We start from the raw sequence: 7,641 nt of genomic DNA, 5'->3' as shown, positions 1-7,641 counted from the left end.
TTTGAATAACACTGTGGCGAACAGCCAATAGTAAGGGGTCACCCAAGGGTGCTGAGGAATTCTCAGGGACAAGCATTCAGTCATGTCCACTGTCCTTCAGAGTCTTCTCGCTAAGAAGACTCTCAGGTCATGTCAGGTAAAAACGACACCCACTCGATCTCGATATTTACCTCACCTAAAATTGTTCCCACTCTTCAAATGTCCACTTAGCATGTGTGTTCTGAGTAATGCACTTAAGCCTTATAATTTTTAACATGTGGAAAATTAAAACTTTGCTATAACTTTGTTTTGGGGGGGTACCAAATTACTTTATCTGAAGAATGGTACAAATGAAAGAAATTAAGTAGATGTTTTGGTACAACTTATAGAAAAGGTAAAGGTAACCCCAACATGCATGCACTGCCTTGGTGACCAGGGAAGTCACCCTTGTGGCTATGGGAAGACAGCCTAAGGCTTAGCTTTCACTATCACTGTTTCCCAAGGTGTGCTTGTCAAAAAGGTACTCTGCCATGCCAGATTCGGGAGCCCCCACCTTGCGCAGGTTGGTTACGTGGTCACCCAATTCTTTGATGGATTTCACCTGCTCATTCAGGTAATGAGTCTCAATGAAGTCACACAAATGGGGGTCACTTTTATCAGTGGCCAGTTTGTGCAGTTCCAGTAGTGACTGATGCACGCTCTTTTCCAAATGTAATGCACACTCCATTGCATTCAGCCCGTTCTCCCAATCATCGCGGTCTGGTTTCTTGATATCCTGAAGGAAGATTCGGCCACCTCGTTGGTTCTGCAGCTTCATCAGTTTCTCAGCATGTTCCCTCTCCTCATGAGATTGGTGAAGAAAATATTTGGCGAAGTTCTTCAAAGCCACATCATCGCGGTCAAAGTAGTAAGACATGGACAGGTAGACGTAGGAGGCGTAGAGCTCCAGGTTGATCTGGCGGTTGATGGCGGCCTCCGAGTCCTGGTGGTAGTTCAGGCGCACCTGCGAGGGGGACGCGGTCATGATGGCGGTGGCTGAAAAAAGGTGGTGGCGAGCGGTGGCGGGGGCCTTGGAGCGGTCCGAGGGCGCGACGAAGAGATGGCGGAGGGCTGGCTCTGAACGGCCGGCCCGGGTGGGGGACGAGCGCCAGGTTCCGTCCGAGCACTGTTGAAGCAGGAAACCGCGGCGACTCTCGGCGGAGACTCTTTGCTATAACTTTGTGAGTACAGTTCTCTTTCTTGGCTAACTGGCTTCGAGGCCACAGTCTCAGAATAGTTCCGCTTCTGGAAAAATACAGCTTTACCCTGTGATCTAAGCCATTCCACCGTGATTTCTAAGGGTAGCTCTTTGGAAGCTGGCTCTGAATATGGAAATGGAGGCAGAAACACGGATGGTGTACTCCTAAGAAGGTATACTGCAGCACCAAAATTAATGTAGGTCTCTTTTCTGTGAGTAGCAAAAAAATCCCCAATTTTCTAGCCTTTCACAGAAATGAGGTTCTGAATGTAATGGCATAGACTCACACAAGTTCTAAATAATTTCTTGTAGAGAGGGACTGTCACACGCCATCCACCAGGGTCCTTTAAGGTGTTCCTGGGTCGTGCCAGGCTCTTTTCTTTTGTATGACATCTTCAAGTGCCATCATTAATAAAATAAAGGCGTTTTCCAAATGGACAAAAGAAAAATTTTCCAGGGGCGCCTGGGTGGCTCGGTCATTAAGCGTCTGCCTTTGGCTCAGGTCATGATCCCAGGGTCCTGGGATCGAGCCCCGCATCAGGCTCCCTGCTAGACGGGAAGCCTGCTTCTCCCTCTCTCACGCCCCCTGCTTGTGTTCCCTCTCTCACTGTGTCTCTCTCTGTCAGAAAATAAATAAAATCTTAAAAAAAATTTTTTTTTAAAAAGAAAAATTTTCCAATATTTCCATTTCACGCAAGAGCTATTGTCATTTAACTGTTCTACAAAATACTAGCTTTGCCACAAAGGAAAATCCATAAAAATAAGGCATTTAAAATTCATATTGCTTATATAAGACTAATGAATTGCTGACCTCTACCTCTGAAACCAATAATACATTATATGTTAATTAATTGAATTTAAATTTAAAAATTTTTTTAAAAATAAAATTCATATTGCATACCCCTTGGCATTCCTGCCATTATGCTAACCACTGCACACCTGCGTGTATGTTAATATGTTATCAAATATCTTCCCACCTGTGTCCTTCATTATAGTCCAGTTTGTGTAGAATCTAATTCGAGAGTTGTATCAGAAAAGGGATGAAGTTAGTTCTATAATTATAGAAATAAGCTGATCATTGTCCCTAAAGTTTCAAATCTTTTTCTGCAGGTTCTGTTGATGATGTATACGTCCCCTGTTACAGCGCTATTCATTGGAAGTTTAGTGGTAAACGCTGGTTGCATCATCTTGGCATGTAACTATCATCCTACAATGACCAAATGATCTAATATTCTTTTTCCATCTCACATGTCTTCTGCACCCGCTTGAAACTCATATAAGTGTAGAGCCAAACAGAAATCAAGGAAGACATGTGCGTGTTTCCTCTCATTAGACTATCAGTGACCAAAGACAAAATAAAATATTGATCTACTCTTTTGATTGAGCTTTCTGAGGTCTGCCACCGTCCTCTTCGTAGGTATGGACAGAGCAAAACTAAAAATTGATGATCACTCACTCCTGGATCTGAGCTTCATGGATCTTCAACGGCTGACTAGTTCATTAAATACAGTAACAGAATCCCTGATTAGAACTTTCTTCATAAGCATGCCATTAATAAACCCATTTTTCAATGTACAAAACATCTGCCCATAACCACCATAATATTCCTCCTTAACCACAGCATTTCATTTACTGCAAGACAGAGCATAAGTTATTTGACCCACAGGGAGGCAGATCATCAATTCAGAGTCCCTTGCTCTGGTTTCCTGGACAAACCATGAGGTTTAATATACATTTTAGGTCGTTCATCATTCATTTGCTCAAATGATAAAATGCCAGCTCTCTCAAAACTGGAAACTGGAAGACGAGGGGTCCGTGCAGAGTGCTGTTGGACCAATCCCAGAAACATGGGCCTGTTTTGCTTTGGCAAGGTCACAGACTCATAAAACATCTTATGCATCTACGAAACAGATATTGAACATTATTTGTGGGTCACGTAAATTACTGATGTGAAGAAGGACAGTTTTCTTAGAAAGAGGCTTTGGCAAACACTGATCAAATCCATTTCTCTTAACCCAAGTACAGAACAAAAACACTGGCAAACAATTTTTCTGATAAATAACAACTCAGCGTAGGATGTCTTTGAATCGGGCCGTGTAGCCAGACAGCTGGAGGTGACTACTTCAGAGGTGGACTGGTTAGTTATAAATAGGCTTGCTTTTGGCCTCATGCATGCTTGGGAGAGAAAAACCATTATGAACCGATGCCTCCAAAAGCAGTTCCTAAGCTTTATCAGCTCTGTCTCTGAAATCTCTCTGCATCTGGATCCCTCTTCTTTTTTGCCACTTGAACCATCCACGTGGCACAGTGGGGGAAGCTGTGATAGCCACTCATTGTCCTTGACTCCAGTAGTCCAGACCCCACCAACCACCTGACACACAACTGAGTCACAATTTCTCAAGGAATAGTTCTGGTCACGTCAAAACTAATTTCCCCCAGATATTAAATGGGTTGTACAAAAAGTAGCCAAACTACGAGGCTGGGAGCACATTTCCTAGAGAGAGCCAAGACTGCCCATGGCTTCTGACTTGCACTGTAAGGAGGCAAGATCCAACTACAAAGTTAGACAGAAGAACCCACATGAGACCATCCTCACTTGTGACAGTGACTACAAGTCCATGGTGTCTTCCCAAAACCACTCTCACATTTGAAAGTTCACTAAAAGAACTCACAGAACTCACTGAAATGTATTCTACTCATGGTTATATTTATTATAAGGAAAACCTACAAATCAGAACCAACCAAAAGAACAGATGCACAGAGCAGAGTCTGGGAGGGTTCTAAGGCAAACCTGCATTGTCCTCAGGAACACCTTGTACTCCCAGAACCAAAGTGGGGCAAACGCAGCGCATAGCCAGCCCAGGAAGTTCACCCAAGCTTTGGTGTTCAGGGTTTTATGGAGACTTCATTACTTATGGCATGATTGATGATTTATTGCCCATATGATCAAAGTCAGTCTCCAGGCGTACCAATAACCAAAACCACCACCACAAACCATATGGTGGTCTTTCTGGCATGGGTAGACCCCACCCTAAGTCTACCTGGTATGGCAAGCCCCATTCTGGTTCATTCATTAGCATAACCTATCAGGCATATTTCTAGAAGCCCACCAGGGACAATGTAACAAAGGTACTCCCAAGACCCACTGGAGAAAATCCAACAGTTTAATAGTTACCCTTCCAGGATCCAGGAAAAAGCCCAGCTCTCTCTCTGGTTGAAGCCAAATCTCTGACTATCCAGACTGCTAATTCTGCATGAGCCCCCTTAACCTGATAGGAAGGGCCCTCTCCCCTCTCCAACCCGATTCCCCCTCACCACCACTCCCAGTGATGTCACCGGCTAACCACGCTTATCATTTAAAAGAAAAACTGAGGTCATTTGACAGAATTCCCTGGAATCTCCTCATCTTTCCACCAGCAAACCTGCAAACCACCCTGCATCCACACCTTCTTTTTCTTCTTTCTCCTTCCATTTATAGTGAAGCAAGTATCTTTTGTCATGTCAAAAGCCAGCTGTCTTGCCTTCTGCTGCTCTGGGTCCTCCTTGCTTCCACTTTTCCAGGGAAAATCTCACTTTCTGGATTAGATCCTCCTTATCTTGCATCTTCAACCTATTCCTTCCCATTGGACCCGTCCTCTTACATCCAAACACTCGTTAGAATGTTCTCCCTCATCTCTTCGGAGACACCCGTGCTCTCCTCGTGAACGTGAGGAAGTGCTCACCTCCTGGCCCAGCACCCTCTTCAATCCACACCAGCTTTTGTCCTGACATCACTACTCTGACCAACAGCTCTTTAAAAAAAAAAAAAATATTTATTTATTTATTTGAGAGAGAGAGAGAGAGAGAGAGCACAAGCAGGAGGGGCGGAGGGAGAGGGAGAGAGAGAATCCCAGGCAGACTCCACACTGAGCGCAGAGCCATCAGGGGGCTCGATCTCACGACCCTGAGATCACAACCTGAGCCAAAACCAAGAGTTGGACTGTACCACCCAGGCACCCTGACCAGCAACTCTTCTTAAGATCACCGGTAAATTCACCTGACCCGACTACTTAGCGGGAGTTTACACAGGTAATTACCCCCCTTCTTGAAATAAATGCGTCTTCTGGTTTCCATAAAAACATATTCTTTCAAACGTCCTCTCACTTTTCCATCCCAAAATTCCTGTCCTTCTGATCTCTAAAGGTAGCTAGGTGCCTAGCTCATATTAAGGATATGATGATAATCAAATACGTATAACCTCTGCCTCTCTGGAGCCTATAGTCCAGCAAAGTGGAGATCTAGTAATCCAATAATCATATAGAATTAATGTGCTCATGCTACCATGAAACTAAAAATCTATTTTTGAAAATCAGGGTCCCACGATTAAGTTAAGTAACAGCGGGACATGTGACCTAGGCAAACCTAACTTCTCTGAAAGAAACACCGCTGGAGACAAAGAGCTGGTCCTATAATCCCATCACATCACACAATTAAATAATCATCCTCCCGTTGCGCTCTGCATCTTTTAAACCATCCACCTTCCCTTTTAATCTCTCTGTTTTTTTTCCAGCACATCTATTTTTCTTTACCCTCCTGCCCATGTCTCCTCCTACTGACCCCCTAAACGCGGTTATTGTTAAAGACTGGGCTCTCATCTCCTGGCTTTTCCTTCGCTCGGACATACCCCTCTGTAAAACTTGGAAGTGACTGGGAATGGGCAGGAACAGAACTCGCAGCGGGTATCTGGGGGTCTGCTCGGTGCTAAACTCGATTCAGAGACGACTAGGAACTGGAACATCGAGCTCACTGTGGGGACAGCAGAAAAGTGTTGGGAGAGATGTGGGGATTCAGAAAATGCCAGTGAGAGAGAAAGCAAAGAATCCGTCTTGCCTACAGTTACTGCTCTGGGGACTACAGAGACACGGCACCCACAAGTCAGCAGTGAGCCTGCCCTGCTGAGCTGAGACTATCATAAGACGGGTGCTGGGGCATCAAGGACATTCAAAAGAGGTGCTTGGTACTCCCACAGAGTTATTAAAGGAGAGCCCTGGTGGTTAATCAAATCAGCATTAATTAAACAAACATGATTCAGGATGGAGCTGTATTTGTTTTTTCTTCTTTCAGAATCAGTTGTAACTTACTCTGCTGATTCAGTAATGCGCTCCACAAACGGGTATCAGGTTCAAGAAAAAAAAAAATGCCTTGAGGATGACCTTACTGAAGTATAATGTCTGTCCCTGAGGTCCCCAATGATCCATTTGGTTTTACTCAACATTTTGGGTCCAGGTGCATAGGAAATATCACTAGCTCTACTGGGCAAGGGGCTGGCCCTGATGGAGTTTTAAGAGAGGAAATATAAATCCAAAATAAATAGGGACATACATTATTTTTCCTCCCCAGTAGAATATCTGTGAGCTTCCAAAAGAGGGCACTTTATTAAGTTATGAAAATGAATTTAATGTGGAAATATGTAAGGTTTCCAGATTGACAGCTCAACACATGAAAAAGTAAAGTATTTAATGAAGAACATGCTCTCTCCAAGGATCATGGTAGGTGCTGAGTAATTAAAAAAAAAAAAGAAAAAAGAAGAAGAGGAAGAAGTGCATGAAACTCTTCCTGCCCAAAATACCCCAGTAGTCTCAGTGACCTAGAATCAAAGACCAGAACAAAATATATAAGAAAATAGAACCATGAAATAAATATAATGCAATACTTAATTATTTGACAGTTAAACTGTAGGCATCATTGGTGGCCAATATTGGGGTTTGGCAGTGAGGAGATCATTTCAAATTGGGGTGAATCAGTAAGAAAGGCTTTCTGGGGGAAACAGTATTTAAGTTATGAAGGATTAAGTATTTAAGTTTCAAAAGATTTGTAGAGATAAAGAGAAAAATATAAAGAGATTTTTAAAAATATGGTGGCTTCCTTGGGGACAAAGAAACAACAATTTCTGTGAAGCAAATCCAATCCCTTGTGTTTTAAATTAAGGAAACACAGACTGAGACTAGTTAAGTGCACTCCTTGCACAGCTAGTTAGTACACACCTGGAATTAAAGCCTGTCTCCTAGACCAAGGCTTTATCCATTCTACCACGATGCTCCAGAGGAGGAGCTGGCCCAGCCAGCATCTAAAGTGTAATTCTCTACTTCTCCTTTGCTGATCTTCCTTTGGTCTCAGTGTTTTCTTGGACTTGAGACATTACTATTGAACTATCTCTCCTGACCTGGCACCCTAGACTGGTTTAAAGCCATGACCTGTTCTCTTCCCTCTTTACCTTACCAACTTGTCCTTTGGTTAAGGTACCATCATTTCTTTCCATCCCAAATCTTCTTAGAAGAAAGTCTACAGGAGAAGGGAGGGAGGGAGGGAGGGAGGAATGGAGATAAGGGGGTAGGTAAGGAAAGGAAAAGAAGAGGAAATAAAATGAAACAAAAAAGACCCAACCC

General features: G+C 43.5%; 1 pseudogene; it reads right to left on the bottom strand.

The window, feature by feature from the left end:
* Positions 1-329: 329 nt before the first annotated feature.
* Positions 330-1,003, bottom strand: LOC114196643 (ferritin heavy chain pseudogene; annotated as a pseudogene).
* Between the last annotated feature and the right edge of the window lie 6,638 nt (positions 1,004-7,641).

Source organism: Eumetopias jubatus, unplaced genomic scaffold (genome assembly GCF_037043125.1).
Source record: "Eumetopias jubatus isolate StellerSeaLion01/CBP00866 unplaced genomic scaffold, mEumJub1_p1.0 scaffold_3, whole genome shotgun sequence".
NCBI classification, from domain to species: domain Eukaryota; kingdom Metazoa; phylum Chordata; class Mammalia; order Carnivora; family Otariidae; genus Eumetopias; species Eumetopias jubatus.
The sequence above is the reverse complement of the archived record's forward strand: the minus strand, read 5'-3'. Positions and strand labels throughout refer to the sequence as shown.